Genomic DNA, 17,350 nt, shown 5'->3' with positions numbered 1-17,350 from the left:
GTCTCACTCAGCACCCATGAGTTGCTCCTCTTTCTCTGCTGCCACAATCCCCAGCTACTAAACACACAGACTAGGCAGTGGCAACCCAACAAAGTATTCTCATAAAGGGACACAGGACAGCTACTTCTTGAGGGGAAGGTTCTGGAGTTGCAGAGCCAGAGAGGCTGTTTCAGGGTGGGTTCTGGACAGGTGAGTGTCAGAGCAGAGCATGTGCCAGAGTGAGAGGAAGGGCTAGATCCCTGAGGAAGGAAGAGAGAAACCAAGTTAGGCAACATGAGAGACACATTTCAGATGTCTTAGCAGTAATACAAGTAGCTTAGCTCAGAGAGCAGTGATTTTTGATGAGGGCAGGATGGTGGAAGGAGAGAGTCCTCTGGCAACCTTAGGGCCATAAGCTCGGGAAGCTGCTTCTGTACAAACTAGGGGGCCTCTGCCAAGAAAGAGGCTTATGCGATGATGGTGCAGCAGCCCACACAATGATCATTACTGCCTCATAGTAAACATCTACCTGCCTGCTGGAAGGACTATGAGCAGAAGAGAGATGAACACCATTCCTTTAAACAGTTTATTGCAATTCTGCTATTTTTGAAGCATTAATCCTAGTTGATGGGAAAATGTTATTCTTTGAGCATTCAGTATCTCTAAATGAGCTGTTTTGAGTTATTGTCCCTTAATTAAATGAAGTTCTCAGAAAATATACTGTTATTGTTATCATATATTTTTACCAATAAGGAAAGCAAATGGACCAAGATGATACTTTCCAAACTCCCTTTTTAATTGGCAAGTGTAATGGAATCGTAGCATAACACTTTCCTGAGCAATTCCCACAAGTGTATGCATTGAGCTGAGGGCTGGGAGAGCGCTTTGTTGGGAGCCCTAAGTTAAGGGATTCATGGTGCTTATGAGGAGCAGAGATGCACGAGCCTCCTTGCCTACATTTCAGGTCTTCTTGCTGCTCTCGGACTCCGTTCTGGCTGAGAAGACGGTGATTGTCCTGGATGACCGAGTCACCATCGCAGAGCTGGGAGTGCAGCTTGTGGCTGGCATGTCTCCCTCCCTGCAGCCTCACCCAGCAGAAAAAAGGGCCATCGTCTCCACAGCCACTGCCCTGGATGTTCTTCATTCCCCACAGCAGGTGAGTGTCCCAAGGGCCCTGCATCCCTGGTCAGTGGAGATGACTTCTCTCTCGGTTAGCACATCCTGCGAAAGAGCAGGAGAGCCCTCACGCCTAGGACTGGGGATTCTTGAAGCTTCTTGCTTCTTATCCAGGCTGCCCTGTCTCTGAGAAAAGTATTCAGTGGCTTAGACACATTTCCTCTTATGCGCTTTTCCACGCCGACCACATCCCCATACGCCATTTGCTTTTCCCTGGGCTTATCTGTGCCAGGCACAGCCTGCTGCTAGATCATGACCAAAGGATCACGTGTTTTTGCTTTTGCCAAAGCAGGTGGTTTGCAATGCCTATAAATTCCATTTCAGCTACTTGAACAAGCATGGCTAATAGACACTAAATTGCTACTGTTTACAGCAATTATTATCAACTCTGAAACTCTCTCTCATCTTTAAACTTGTACAAATCATTTTTGAAGATACCAGGGCCACTGTGCCATTCAGGCCAGCCAGCCTCATAATACATCTTCCTGTGTCCTTCCAGCCAGTGCGTGTTTTGCTTCATCAGCACCAGCTTCCTAATGAAGAGCATTCAAAGTAATATTATCTTGAATACCTGATTAGTTGCACCTGAAATTGATTCCGATAAATTGCCTGATCTTTCTAAATGTTTTTAAAAAGGTCAAAGTCAAATTCTGTTGTATGCATGCAATAAATTAATTTACACTTTCATGCATTTATTAAAGTCTATTATTTGTTCCTCATACCAGTGAGGCTACAGCACATTATTGATGCCAGTTCAAGGAATGACAAGAACTGTTCAAGATTATAAAACATAAATGTCTATTTTTCTCAGACTATATATTTAGAGAACATTTCATTATAAATCATTTTTATATTTTTGATTTGTAGGAACCTGATTATAGCATAATATTTTGGTTTCATTTTCCTTAGGAAGTAATAGTAAGTTCTTGAACTTTGTTCAGTGATGGTTTGGTGACACGTTTAGACATTTATGATTCCATGGATTTTCCATTTATTGTCTCATCATTGAATGATATGGTGGTGTCTATCCAGGTTCAAACCTTAAGCTCAAATGGTTGTGATTGCAGAGGACCCTTAAGTTAGACATGATGGTTAGTGAACCCATCAGAAGACCAAAAGGAGGAGTGTTATTACCCTGAGTAAAGAAAACTTCAAGGTCAAATTTGAACCAACTAGTGATGAGCACCAAATATTTTTGTTTTGTCTTATTTTTACACTTAGACAGTAAGCATTTTTTAATTGAAATTTTCTTAAAGAGGCAGGAATGATATTGAGAGCATAAATTGGGAATATAAAGACCACCTTAGTGGTTCCGTAAAGCATGAAGGAAACCAGGAGAGACCAGTCCAGGAATGGTTCTACCAAGGCACACCTGTTGGCCAAGAGGAAAGTACCAACAAAAGCACAACCCTTCAGTCTCCTGTGGGGGTTCAGTGAGGATGGTGAGAGAAATTGTAAAATAGACACAAACCGTCTCAGAAGGACAGAAGGTTTTGCAAAAGCCTCAGGGAAAGGTTATGGCTGAAGGCAGCCTAATTGTCTTTGAGCTAATAGCAAGGGTAAATAACAAAGGAATGTAAGGGAGTTTATCTAAATAGCTTGTTTACTCATGTGGTCCTAAGACAAACCTTTGATCATCTATAGGACTGCTCTCTCCAGGGGAGGGTAACAAGATTAATTACCCACAGGCATGTTGACTCAAAGTCTTTGTCATTAAATCTGTTCTAAATAAATGCAAACTTTGCTGGCTTATCAAGGTGATGCTGCAAACTCAGAGCAGAGCCCCTTATCAGGACTGACAGGCAAAATACCTGTGTCAGTGTACCTCTCTCATCCGTTGCTGGGTCAAGGTCTTCGGGTCGGACTCCCACAGCATCCCATGGATGGAAATAATAAGCTACTCAAAAGTGGTGGTCCAGATACCTTCACAAGTTTCTCCACTCAAGGGATGTCACCAGATCCCAGCAGTCCTGGTGACCATAAAGTAATCTCAAGGGGGCTAACGGACTTGGAGATTGGCATGTGTGCCCTGTTCTGTGTGGGGGTGCAGGGACGATTTTACCATACAACACATACACATAAACATACATATATATAAGGGTATGTGTGTGTTTGTGTGTGCATGTGTAGCTGTGTGTAAATACTGAAGAGCTGGATAATAAACTAGTTAGTGAGATCGATAGTGACTGTCAAATGTTCTCAGATTTGGTTGGTATGGACGTTCTTGAGCATAATAGGATTACACCGAATATTTTTCTGTTCTAAATATTTTCTGCCTATTATAAATCATGGATTATATCACCTCTTTTTGGCTAGTCAATGTAAAACTATTAGGTACTATGTCCATAATATCTAAACTGAAATGGTGGGAAAATACAAATTAATAAGTCTCGAAGTCCAGTTTTCTGGGTGTCATGCATCAGCCTGGATTTTCTGTCATTTTATGACTGAGATATCCAAATTATCAATCCTGATAAATAACCTGAGCCAAAAAATGTGTATAAAAGCCCTTCCCTTCCCACAGGAATGGAAAGTTTAAACTCCCCCTGAGAGAGGCACCAGCAAGGCTCTTGAGAGGGCACCTGGCTTGAATTCCACGGCCACTCAGAGTGAAGCTCAGAGGCTAAATGAAAACCACATGACCTGGAAAAACTGAAAATGAGCAACCACCATCTCCAGGGTCGAGATGTGCTGTATTAGAGGCCAGAGAACAGGAATTAAGAAGCAGCTGGCACAACAAAGAACTGGCACTTAAGCACACAGGTGGGTTGCCTTTGAGAGAAAGCAAGAAGGAAACTGGAAGAAACTTCCAGAAGACAATACCTAGCAAACCCTAGAAAACACTATGTATACCAAGAAAAGGAAAAATCGATTTGGTAGCTCTTTTGTATTGCACACTGGCAAAGTTAAATTCCCAGAATATAAGTATCCTTAAAATCTAACCAGAAAGTGTGAAAATAGAAAGCATCAATGCAGGGAGAAAAATTGATTTTTTTATCTTATTCTTACACTTAGACAGTAAGCATTTTTAATTGAAATTTTCTTAAGATAATTATAGCTCTACATGCAATTTTAAGAAGTAATTCTGAGACATCCCTCCCATATGTTTTCCCAATGGTAACATCATATAAAACTTTAGTAAATATCTCATCCAAGATAATGATGCTGATACAACTTGCAAATCTTATTCAGATTTCCCCAATTTTTCTTGAACTCATTTAAGTTCTATACAGTGTTATTGCTTTTGTAGGTTTAGGTATCCAATAGCACAGTGGAGATAAGAAACTGTCCCAGCATTACAGGGATCCTTCATAGTCCATCTTATAACCACACAAACATTCCCATTTCCCCTGTTCATGGCCCATGGAAACCACTAATCTACATATCTAAAATTTTGCCATTTCCATAATGTTATATAAGTAAAATATGTTATGTAATTTACTTATATATGTCATATGAGTAAATATGTTATATAAGTAATACGCAATAGCATTATATAAGTAAAATCATACAGTGTGTAACCTTTTGGCACTGGCTTTTTTCACTCAACGTAATTCTCTGGAATGCATATCTTTACTATGTTGAGTCTTCTAATCCATGAACAGAAAAATTTCTCTACTTACTTATATATTTTATTTCTTTAACGAATATTTGGTATTTTTCAGCACACAGATCCTGTACCTATTTTGTTAATTTTATGCCTAAGTACTTTTCTTTCTTTGGAGTGATTTTAAAAGATATTGTATTTTTAAGTTAGATTTCTTCATGCTTCTTGTTAGTACATAGAAATAAAAGTGATGTCTGTGTGTTAATCTTGTATCCTGCAGCCACGGTAACTCACTCACTTACTGGTGATAGGCACATTTTAAAAATGATTTTTTTAAATACATAGAAATCATGTTATCTGCAAATAGAGTACTTCCTCCTTTGCAATATGTATGAATTTTATTGTTTCTTGCCTTGTTTCAGTGTCTACAGCCTCCAGCATTATGTTGAATAAGACTGATAAAGGTATAAATCCTTGCTGTATTTATGATTGAAGGAGGAAAGCATTAAGTGTTTCATCATTAAGTACGATGCTAGCTGTAGGATTTTTTGTAGATGGTTTTATATAAAACTGGAAGTAATTTCCCGCTATTACTAACTTGCCAAGGTATATATGTATGTATTTTTAAATGGATGGATGTTGGATTTTGTCAGATGCTTTTTCTGAGTCCATCAGTAGGGTTGTATGATTTGTTACTATACTACTAGCATGTTGCTATGGTGGATTACATTAATTGAATTTGAATGTTGAACTATCTTGCAGATCTGGAGTAAATTCCTTTTTGGTCATAAAATATTATTGTATTCCTATGCAGCTGGATTCAGTATGATAATATTTTTTGTAGGATTTTTTGCATTTAAGTTCTTTTCTGGTACCATTGTGTGGTTTTGATATCAGGGTAATACCAGTCTCAAAAATTAGTTGGGAAGTGTTCCTTCTTCTAATTTCTGGTAGAGATTGTATATAATTCATATCAACTTACCTCTAAATGTTGATAGAATTATTTAATGAAACTATCAGAGCCTGAAACTGTCTTTGTCAGAAGGCTTATAATTATAAATCCAATTACTTTAATGGATACAGAGCTATTCAGATTGAGTGAGGTTTGGTAGTTTTCTCAGAAGGCGATTAATTTCTTGTAAGTTGTTAAGTTTATGAACTTAAACCTCTTCATGACATTCCTTTAATATCTTCTTAGTGGCTGCAGACTTTGTAGTGATATTCCCTATTTTATTTCTATTATTGATGATTTGCATTTGTCTCTTTTTTTGTCAGTCCTGTTAGAAGTTTACTAACTTTTGGTTTTTTAAAAGAACCAGATTTTGTCTCAATGGACTTCCCTATTGTTTTTCTATTTTCAATTTAGTTGATTTCTGCACTTCATTATTTCCTTCCTTCTTGCTTTGAGTGCATTTTGATCTCTTTCTCGGTTCCTGAGGTAGGAACTTAAGTTACTGATTTGAGACCTTTCTTCATTTTTAATGTGAATATTTTGTGCTATACATTCTCCTCTCAGAACTGCATTACCTGAATCTCCTATATTGTGATATGTGCGTTTTCATTTTCGTTTAGATATATGCATTTTTAAATTTCCATTGACTCCCTTTTTGACCCATGGATTATTATGTGTGTTATTAAATTCCCAAATATTTGAAAATTTCCCTGCTGTCATTCTGTTATTGATTTCTCTCCTCTCTCATTCCAGTTTTAAAAATTTGTTTAGACTATTTTCATGGAGCAAGATGTGGTCTATCTTGATGAATATTCTGCGGGTACTTGAAAAAAAAAAAGCAAAGCATTATCTGATTTCGGCTGGAGTACAGTTAAGTGTTCTTAAGCTTGACAAATTTTATTTTAAAAAGTCTGCTTTTGTGCATTTTGATCGATATTCTTCTTTACCTCTTTCAGAAAATTACCTTCCTAATGTTGGGATATTGGGATCACAGTAAATGCTCTACCCATCAGAGAACTATCCAGGCCAATATCAACAACCACAAAGGGCTATTTTATCTGAACCTTACACAAAACTCGGAAATTTTTTATTTGTTTGTTTGTTTGTTTGTTTTGAGACAGGTTCCTGTCACCCAGGCTGGAGTGCAGTGGTGCTATCACGGCTCACTGCAGCCTCAACTTCCTGGGTTCAAGTGATCCTCCCACCTCAGCCTCCTGAATAGCTGGGACTACAGGTGCATGCCACCATGCCTGGCTAATTTTTTGTATTTTTTGTAGAGGTGGGATTTTTCCATGTTGCCAGGCTGATCTTGAACTGCTGGGCTCAAGTGATCCTCCCATGTAGGCTTCCCAAAGTGCTAGGATTACAGATGCAAGCCAGAGTGCCCAGCCTGGACAACTGTTTTTATCCAGCCAAATCACATTATAATGTATTTTCAGTTCTCTATTTCAGGCTTCAAATTGATATGACAAATGCTTTATAAACTCAGAAATTATATTTTCCATTAAAACCATAGCTGTAAAATGTAACACCTATCTTTTATTCTTCTGTAAAGGGACAACTTTAAATGAAAGGTGAAAAAGCTATGCTAAAATATCCATTGCAGATTTGTGCTAGTGTGCTATAGGAAATGCATGGACAAACTGGGGCTTGTGTTGTAATTTATGTCAACATGTAGCTTAAGTGCATTTCAAAAGCAGAGCAAAACCAAAACATTTAAATATTCAGATATCTCCCTCTAAAATATTTAAACCAATCGGGGATGAAACATTGAGTAATAATATTGTGAAATATGTGACATAAGAACTTTGTCCTAGAAAGTACCCATGTTAGGAATGTTGATGGGACCACCGGGGTCATAGTGCTCTTTCTCCGCATGGCTTTCAAATTTCCTTCTCCTTTTGCTGAACATTACTTCAGAAATAAAGTGACCCCATTTTCCAGAATAAATACACCTTTTAAGCATGAGTAACTTACTATTTTTAGCATGGAAATAAATATTGAAGTGTTCAGTTGTCTAATTATTTTACCCCCAAATATCCCCTTTTGAATTTCAGCATTTTATGGTAGGCGAGAGAAAGTAGTATCATTTCCTCACCCTTCACAAGGGTCACAGCTAACAACCCTGTAACAAAAGATAGATTAGCAAGAGAAAAGCATATTCATTTATTTAATCAAAGTTTTACATGTTACAAGAGCCTTCAGAAATGAAAAGCAGAGGACCCAGGAAAACCACGCAGCCCTGTAGAAGCATGACTGCACAAAAAAGGGGCGTGGCCTAATGGCAATCAATGGGAGACTTAGTAAGAACTGCACAGCCCTGTAGAAGTATGACTGCACAAAAAGGGGGCGTGGCCTAATGGCAATCAATGGGAGACTTAGTAAGAACTGCACAGCCCTGTAGAAGTATGACTGCACAAAAAGGGGGCGTGGCCTAATGGCAACCAATGGGAGACTTAGTAAGGACTTTGTGTTCAATTCTTCTAGGTCTCTCTGTGTATCCTCCCTTCCCTCCAGGAATGGACACCAGCCACCAGCAAATGGGCCAGGACACCTGTCACACGAGGGCCTTATGAACTACTTTCAGGTGACATCGGTCAGAAAATTCCTCTATGGCCAGCTTTTGCATACCCAAGTGAGGGATGGTCTGAATGACCCTCTTGTTTCTGCAGCTTTCTCAGTTCTCAAGGTGCCGTATTTTGCAGTATCGTGTTCTGAGCTCTGGCGGCTCGTACACAGTCAAATTGTACATATATCCATGTACATACACACATAGATACACATACACACACACATATATATGCACATGGGGAGACACATACATAACTATTTATATATTTTACAATTCATCCAGATTTTTTTACATCCTTCATGCAGAATTTGCAGTAATTAAAACATTACAAAAAGGAAATGTTCATTAACAATGACAAACAACTATACTGTTTAAAAACCTTTAATCTTTTCTCCTAGCAGGCTGGGGAAAACTTCTTTCCAGATGCCTCAGAAAAAGGGCTTCTGTTTCTTACAGCGCCATCCAGGGTCAGATGGTGTTGAAAGTCAGTGCTGAAATGCATGATGCTGCAGGAGTTTGAGAGCCTTTGACCTCTGTCCACCCTTTGGTCTTGCTTGTCAATGGCTTGGTTATGTGTATGTATTTGGAACAGGGGCTTTGTACGGGGTCAAGGGCCCGGGGTGCTGAGGTTCTCAGAACAGGCAGAGCTCTGGAGACATAAGGAAACCACAGGACAGGTGGGGATTCTGTTTGGGAAGCTGACGTAGATGTTTCAGCTGAAAGTTGGGCCGTGCATCTGCCAAGTCCCTAGAGGCTCACTGTTGGAGTGTGAGTGGATTTCTTGAAACTGCCAGAGTCATGTTTGGCATCTTAGCAAATGTCACTCCTTGCTTTCAAGATGAATAGAGATGCCTCTTTGGCACTAACTTGATTTATCATAATAAATGCCTCATACCGAGCCTGCCCTTTTTTCCAGGCCTTACAAATATCATTTAATTAACTGGATAAAAACACAGGAGTTGGCTTTGTGAAATCGAGGCTGTGGAGTAGCAGGCTTTCCTGCCACTAAACTGTTGGCAGCAAAAGAGCCAAAAATGCACTCCCAGGTGCACAAACCCAGCCCCATCAGGATTACTTCTCGCACTTTGGGTAACTGTTTTTCACTAGCAGCTTCCTCCTCCTCTTTTCCTTGGGAACATGGGACAATTGAGCTACAGAAGTCAGCGGGTTCTCCCCGGATCTCAGCGTGCATATGTACAATTTAGTAAAACCAGTTTCAAAGAAGAAGGAAAAAAGGAAAGTTTGAAATAAGATGAAAAGAATGAATCTCTTAGATAAGTTTTGTGTAAATACAAACACAACACTGAAAATGTATTTGTACATTGAAATTCTTAGTACCTCTTGATTTTTTTACTGTTTTATATAATTTACATAGGTCATACCGGAGTTTCAGAATTTGCTTTTAGATTTTTACGAGCAATGGAGAAAGAGAAGGAAACACTTTAACTGGTTTCAGTGTTGATAGACTATTCTTTGCCTATCACTTTTTGCATGGGAAATAATGATCAAAGTCCATTAGGGAAAATGCTCTCCCGATGGATGAAATCAATAATGTTATCAATAGACAAAACTAGGTAATATTGATGCTGTATGAGATGCCGTCAACATATGTGTTTTTGGCTTTAACTGTTGTTTGGAAACAGTTTTTTTAATATAAAGCATTTTCTATTTTATTTTAAGGTATAGATGAGATATAGAAAAACACAATGTATTTACTCATCTATGATGTCCATTCAAATAAATCAACTTACAGAGATAGATGCTGCTTTGGAAGTGGGGGTCTACGTGATGCTGGCTTTCCCACCCATTTGAACAGATTGTATTCCTTTGGGATAAATTAAATCATTTCTTAAACTGACACTCTTCCAGTTTTTTGGGCTGAAGAGCATGTGCCAGTTTGAGAGTTAAATCTCAATTTACTAATTTTATTTATAAGGTTAGAACTGAAATGAGCTTCTTCTTTGTTCTCAGTTGCTCTGAAACTAAGTCTGACTCAACAAAGGAAGCAACGCCTAGGGCAAGCGTGGGAACTCGCATGTGATGCGGTGACTGCCCTTACAAACGCTTCCTTAGAGAGGGTGCCCATCACCATCACGTTGGGATCTCTTTTATCCTTGTGGATTCCCACTTAGTACAAGCATTTTCTGTTCCTGTAACCACTGTAGGCTGATGAGGAGCACATAGCTGGCACTGATAAGCACAGGTCTCCTGGAACTCAGCCCTCTCATTTCATTTTCCCTGTTGGTGGCAGTTTTTTCTGGGCACCTCTGGAAATGTGCATGGGACCCACTGCATCTCAGTTGCATCTCAGTTGCATCTCAGTTGCTCTGGTGCAGTAAATCATCCCGCAGCAGCCAGCTCACATGCCAGGTTCGAATTAGTGTAAAATGACCCCATGATTGCCATCCCAGCAACTCTAACGTATCTGGGCTTTTTATGTGGCCTACAACATAGAGCAAGCTTCACTGAGTGTCTTCCTCCTTAGGGCCAGTGAAAGGCAGCCCGCAAGATACCGGCCTGTGCTATAGGGTCAAGGGCCCAGGGTGCTGAGTGCTATAAGAAAGAGTGGGTCTCATCCTGTTCTCTGTAATTTGAGGTCCTTTGTCTTTAAGCCTTTGACCAAATCACACCGGAAGAATTTCTCCAAGAATTTCTTTACAGTCCTGGGGAGCTGGAGATTTCTTACTAAAACAGAATTTGTTACATATTAAAAGGCACCCTCTGCTCCTGAATGTTAATGATCCTTCCTAAGTATTGATTGGATGGGGGCCTCAGGCTTCTGCTAACCACAAAAGATCTCCCTCTTCTGTGATCACAGTAGTCACATATTTCATTACCAAGTCATCATCTCTTATTATAAACAATCATCTGAGGAATATTCTTCAAAACAACCTGGGTTTTCTCAGAAAATCAATGTCTGTTTCCCTTCCCTCTCTACCAGTTCGGTGTTTCCCAACGGGCAAGTGTGTCTTTGACCATCAGTAAATCTCCCATAACAGGCCCCAGTACCTCTGCCCTCCCCCTGGAGAACAGTGACACCTCTGGCCTGGATATTCAACTTGGGAAGAGCAATTCAATAAAAAGGGAGCATCATCTTAACTGACAATTGCTGAACGTTTGGCAGAGGAATCATCCCATGACAGTGTGGGGAGGTATTATGACCATGATGGCATTTGACTTCTAAGCAGGGGTCACAGTGAGAGTGTGTCCTGGCTGCTGAAGATCATTTCACTGGCAAGACTATAAACAGTAGAGCATCATGACTGACCACCTGTGGGGGCTGGCACTGTGCTGTACACCTGGCACAGGTGTGTTGTTCTGCTCCAACCCTCAAAGTAGATGCTAAAGGCAATAACACAATGGCAGTGTGATTTGCAGCATTTGCCTGGGGACATTAATGATGCTGCCCCTCAGCGTTGCTCAGAAGGCTTCTCCCTAGACATTCCCCCAGACCCCCTTTCAGTCTGTTTCAGCCTCTGCTTCAGTGTCTCTTCCAAAGAAACCTTCCCTGATGCTCTGTCTAAGGACCACCCACTTCCCTTCAGCTCCAGTTTTTACGCTGAGTTAATTTTCTCCATGGGGCCGTGGCCAGCTGATTTCATAGTAGATATGGGTGTATTTATTGAATTCCTCCCACTAGCCTGTGGTCAGTGGGTTCACAGCCATTGTGCCTGGAAGGGTGCCCGGCACAGGGTGGGCCTTCAGACTGTTTGCTGAATAGATCCCTGTTGCCTGTGTTAGTTTCTTAAAGAAAGAGTGGATGGTCGGGTTTCCTTAAAGCAGAGTCTGAGATGGGACAGATGATTTACTGAGGGTTGGAGTTTCTCAGAAGACATGTGAGTGATGCAGAAAGGGAAGAGATGCAGAAAGGGAAGAGATGCAGAAGGGACTGATGGAGCCTGGGAGAGAAGCAGGACAAAGATGTCGGCCTGGCTGAAGCCCAGCTGAAGCTGATCCCATGGGAGCTTCAGAGTGTGAATGTCTCCAGAGTGTGAGTGCCTCCAGAGCATGAATGCCTTCAGAGTGTGAGTGCCTCCAGAGAGTGAGTGCCTTCAGAGTGTGAATACCTCCAGAGTATGAATGCCTTCAGAGTGTGAATGCCTCCAGAGTGTGAGTGCCTCCAGAGCATGAATGCCTTCAGAGTGTGAATGCCTCCAGAGAGTGAGTGCCTTCAGAGTGTGAATGCCTCCAAAGTGTGAGTGCCTTCAGAGTGTGAATGCCTCCAGAGAGTGAGTGCCTTCAGAGTGTGAATGCCTCCAGAGTGTGAGTGCCTTCAGAGTGTGAATGCCTTCAGAGTGTGAGTGCCTTCAGAGTGTGAGTGCCTTCAGAGTGTGAATGCCTCCAGAGTGTGAGTGCCTTCAGAGTGTGAGTGCCTTCAGAATGTGAATGCCTCCAGAGTGTGAGTGCCTCCAGAGAGTGAATGCCTCCAGAGTGTGAATGCCTCCAGAGAGTGAATACCTCCAGAGTGTGAGTGCCTCCAGAGAGTGAGTGCCTTCAGAGTGTGAATGCCTTCAGAGTGTGAATGCCTCCAGAGTGTGAATGCCTCCAGAGTGTGAGTGCTTCCAGAGTGTGAATGCCTCCAGAGTGTGAATACCTCCAGAGTGTGAGTGCCTTCAGAGTGTGAATGCCTTCAGAGTGTGAATGCCTCCAGAGTGTGAATGCCTCCAGAGTGTGAGTGCCTCCAGAGAGTGAGTGCCTTCAGAGTGTGAATGCCTCCAGAGTGTGAATGCCTCCAGAGTGTGAGTGCTTCCAGAGTGTGAATGCCTCCAGAGTGTGAATACCTCCAGAGTGTGAGTGCCTTCAGAGTGTGAATGCCTCCAGAGTGTGAATACCTCCAGAGTGTGAATTCCTTCAGAGAAGTCTCATCTCAGGTGAGTGCTCCAGCTTCTGCATCCTAACATTGGGCAACTATTGCCTTCAGGCTACTCCTGAGGGATAGTGTAACCTCCATGGCATTTCTAAGAGGGGTGGCTGGGGTTGGCAGGAGCATTCCTCAATAGCTGGACAAGGCTGTGGCCTGTTGGCTGCACTGTGGACATCAGCAGTGGATGGGTCCAGAGACCTAAAATAGGATCTGGGTGGGAACCCAAGAGCACCCACTGGACTGATTTTCTGAGTAAACCTATTTGTTGAGCAGCTATGGTATTGGGAGAAGAGAAATGGACAGGAACTCTTAACATAAAGCCTGGGACCCCTAGGGCATTATTCAGAGGGGTTTCAGAGGGTCTACTCATCTTCTGAAGTTCAGCTGAGAAGCTTCCCATGCTGAGAAGTATAGCATGGCTTCCTGATTAGTAGCTCTGAATCTTCCACTGAATTCTAAAAAGGATCCGCAGCCCACGAGAACGTCACTGACCTCTCTAGGCTGAAGGTTATCACCTGGTTATGCAAAGTCCTCTAAATAATTACATTTGACATGCATTTGTTGAATCACTGGTACGCCCATCTTATCACATGCTGGAGATCCATAGCACCCGTGCTCTGGATGTTGAGGCCAAGTAAGTCCTTCCATTTCACACACCATGCTGGCGGTATCATCGTGCCGCACGTTTGTGCATATTTCTAGACTTGTCTGAACATCTGAAGAAAGAAAACCATTTGGAATATGTACATTAAATTATCATAATAAGAGCTGCAAGGCAGTGCCTTAATTTAATTTTTCCTGGTATGTTAAATCTTATTTTCTTCTTCATTTTGCAGTTGAGGAAATCGAGCCTTAAACATTAAAACAAACTGGCAGAGGCCACACCACGGCAGGTGACTGCTGGGATTTGAGCCCAGGTAGCCAAATGCCATGCAGCCCACTCTCCTAAACCCCATGTGCACCAAGCCATTCCTCAAACTCTGAAGAGCTATGTATGCTAAAGTAGATTGGAAGGTGGTGGTAACACATTGCAAAGTGTCTCATCTTACAGACTATTTCACCATGACATTTCTTTATGGAGATTTGATTGTGCCAAGCTAGCTTCTTAAAGGCCAGGGAGAAGAGACACTTTAAGTTGATTTATCAGGTGTCTCCACTACTGAAAACGAAGTAAAAATGAAAATAAAGCAGCTTGAAAGGCAAAGTGGTATCGGCTTGAAAGGCAAAGTGGTATCGGCCAGAAAATGAAGTCCATTTTGACAATTTCTGCCACGCACTGCTTTGGAGAACTCCTGTATTTTGTAAAGTGAGTCAATCTCCTTGTTTCGTGTCCTGGTGTAGTCTGTGAACAACACAATTCCTATCATTCTTTCCCCTGACTGTTCCCCTTGTTATAAGGGTGGCAATGAGCACCTCCTCTGAGTCAGTTCCTTGTGAGTAATAATGTGTTCAAATGGACCAATAATAACACATGGAAAAACCAACACCAGTGTCACCATTAATTAAAAATCAAACCAACAAAATAAACCAGAACAATCTGTTTTCCTTTGAAGCAAGGGCAGTATCAGTCACTTACACAGCAGTTTCTGAGATAGAAAATGTTGTTATTACCCTCAGAAAACTGGCACGCAAACACTTAGGAAGTGCACAGTCTCATTAATTCTACGTATTGAACACACTATGTCGACGCTGAGCAAACCACAAATGCATTTTACTGCCTCCTATTAAATTTAATGTCAGAATTCTGCAGATTAGATTATGAAATACTCTTTTCCTTCTCCCTTAGGGTAAGTTTGTACATTGGGGGAGATAAATATCACAGTAGACACATCCTTGTCTCTATGCACAAACTGGTTTTAGCCACAGTGGGTTCACCTGCATCCATGGACTTCATGTCTGTCTTTCCTCAACTGAAAAAAATGTGGGTGGCCATTGCCTTCCTTGCATTCGTGCAGCACTTTTGCCTATAAGCTCGATGGCAGAGATGTTTACTATACATCATCCCCTCTGCCTCAGGGGTTAATAGAGTGCCCTCCCTTGGGAAATAATGAGGTGATGAAAAGGATGAAGATAGAGTTTGATGGTCGCCCTGGGGTGGATTATTTTCTGTCTTCCACAGCTGTCAGCAAACACACCCCTGCCCCATGGACTTTGGAGGTGGTCATTCATTGACCAACAGAATGAAGGTCAAAGTAACAATGGGCTGATTACAAGTGGAGGTGTTAGAAGGCACACCTGGGGATTCTCACCTGCCATCCCCTGGAGTGTCTTTCACCATGAAAGCTGCAGATGCCAGCGATGGCTGCTTCAGCCTGGATTCTGGAAAGAGAAGCCTCACGGAGCTGAGCTGAACCCAGCACAGTTGAGCACAGGAGAGTCCAGCCGAGCTGCAGGAGACCCACAGCCTCAAGTAAAATGAGCAATCAATCAATCAGTATTTTTGTAAGCCACTGAGATCTGGGAGGTGTTTATTCTACAGTAATGGCTGGTGGGTGTGATCACTCATAATAATATAGAACTTACCACGAACTCTTTGTTCTAAGCACTTTATATCAATTGTATCATTTAATCTTAACAGTAACTACATGTGTTGAAACTATTAGTATCCACATTTTACACATGGGGAAACTGAGGCACAGAGCATACACATAATTGGTCCAAGGGCACCAGCTGGCATGTGGCAGCACCAGGGCTTGAATCCTGGCAGCATAAACTTGATGGGCAGGACTGGCTTATACAATGGAGTGTGTGATCCTCACATCAGTCTTAGGGTGTACGTGGGACAGGTTCCCTCAAAGTTGCTGAAGAGGAAACAGGTTCAGAGAATGTCAAGTCCTCAACTTTAGCATCAGAGGGTGATGTAGCACTGGGTCTCCTTTCCTCCTCCGTTACCCCTCAGTCTGTTCTCAACGTAACACAAATGAGTCTGTGAAAACTGAAGTCACGTCATGTCTGCTCCCAACCCTCCACAGCTCCCATCTCATTCAGAGTAAAGACAACATCCTCACCAAGACCCACAAGGACAGCCATCACCCTCCCTCCTCCCTGCCCTGACCTCACTTGTTCCTCCTCACCTCCTGGAGGCAGTGCCTGGCTCCCTCCCTCACCTCCTGGAGGCGGTGCCTGGCTCCCTCCTTAGCCCTGAAGATGGTGCATTGTTCCTTCCCTCACCTGCCAGAGGTAGTGCCTGTCTCCTCCCTCACCTCCAGGAGATAGCACATGGCTCCCTCATTCACCTCCAGGAGATAGTACATGGCTCCTCCCTCACCTCCTAGAGACAGTACATGGCTCCTCCCTCACCTCCTAGAGACAGTACATGGCTCCTCCCTCACCTCCTAGAGATAGTACATGGCTCCTCTCTCACCTTCCAGAGACAGTACATGGCTCCTCCCTCACCTCCTAGAGACAGTACATGGCTCCTCCCTCACCTCCTGGAGGTGGTGCCTGGCTCCTTCCTCACAACCTGGAGGTCATTGCTCACCTCCTGACTGCAGTGTCTTGCACCACCAGCCCTCCTCGTCTCCCTCCCCGGTCTAAGCTTCTCCAGGGCACTTGTTCTTTGATGAGCCGTTCCGCCTCCTGCTATAGATGTTTCCTGCTTTATTCTCAGTGTCTCTTCTGGAGAGTCAGCTTCATGAGTGTAGATGCCCATCTCAGTCCCTGCTGTGTCCCCAGCACCTAAATTCACCTGGCACACAGGAAGGTGGACTGGAGATGAGAATCCATGTGCCCAGAATCCTGGCTCAGTTATCTTTCTATTCTGAATGGTAAATGTCCCACAGTAGTTCATGAGCTCAGGATAAGATCTGCACAGAGAAAACACATACTGACGGACTGTTACCCGTATGATCCCCGTACGTTCCAGTTGTTGATTCTCAACCACCTCTACCTACCAGTCATTGTGCCAGGCATCAGCGATTTGCAAACTTTATAGGTTATTGTGGCAATGACCTACAAGCTGGTTTTATTATGGCCATTTGTAAAGGAGGCAATGGAAGTTCAAAGAGGTGAAGCCACCGGTGTGAAGCCACACAGCAGTGCAGGCAGCTTGGAAGTTGACAGAAGCTGTGTTATTATTATAGATCAAGACCAGGATCCAGATGAGAAACTCCTGTTGGTCATTATATCCATTATTCTCACTCCAAACGACCCCACTTATGGAGGGACCCTCTGAGCTGAACTGGGCACCAGAAAGTGGTAGGTGGTTGTGGAGGTAGGGGGTGAGGTATGAGTTCCACCCCTGACTGATAAAAGCGGGTA

The 17,350-nt window shown here is 42.4% G+C and overlaps 1 pseudogene; it reads left to right on the top strand.

Annotated features, from left to right (window-relative positions):
- The first annotated feature begins 892 nt into the window (after nt 1–892).
- On the top strand, nt 893–11,329 carry LOC129460268 (transmembrane protein 132B-like; annotated as a pseudogene).
- The last annotated feature ends 6,021 nt before the right edge of the window (nt 11,330–17,350 follow it).

This window comes from Symphalangus syndactylus, chromosome 13, assembly GCF_028878055.3.
Source record: "Symphalangus syndactylus isolate Jambi chromosome 13, NHGRI_mSymSyn1-v2.1_pri, whole genome shotgun sequence".
NCBI lineage: Eukaryota > Metazoa > Chordata > Mammalia > Primates > Hylobatidae > Symphalangus > Symphalangus syndactylus.
This window is presented reverse-complemented; position numbering and strand designations above follow the sequence as displayed.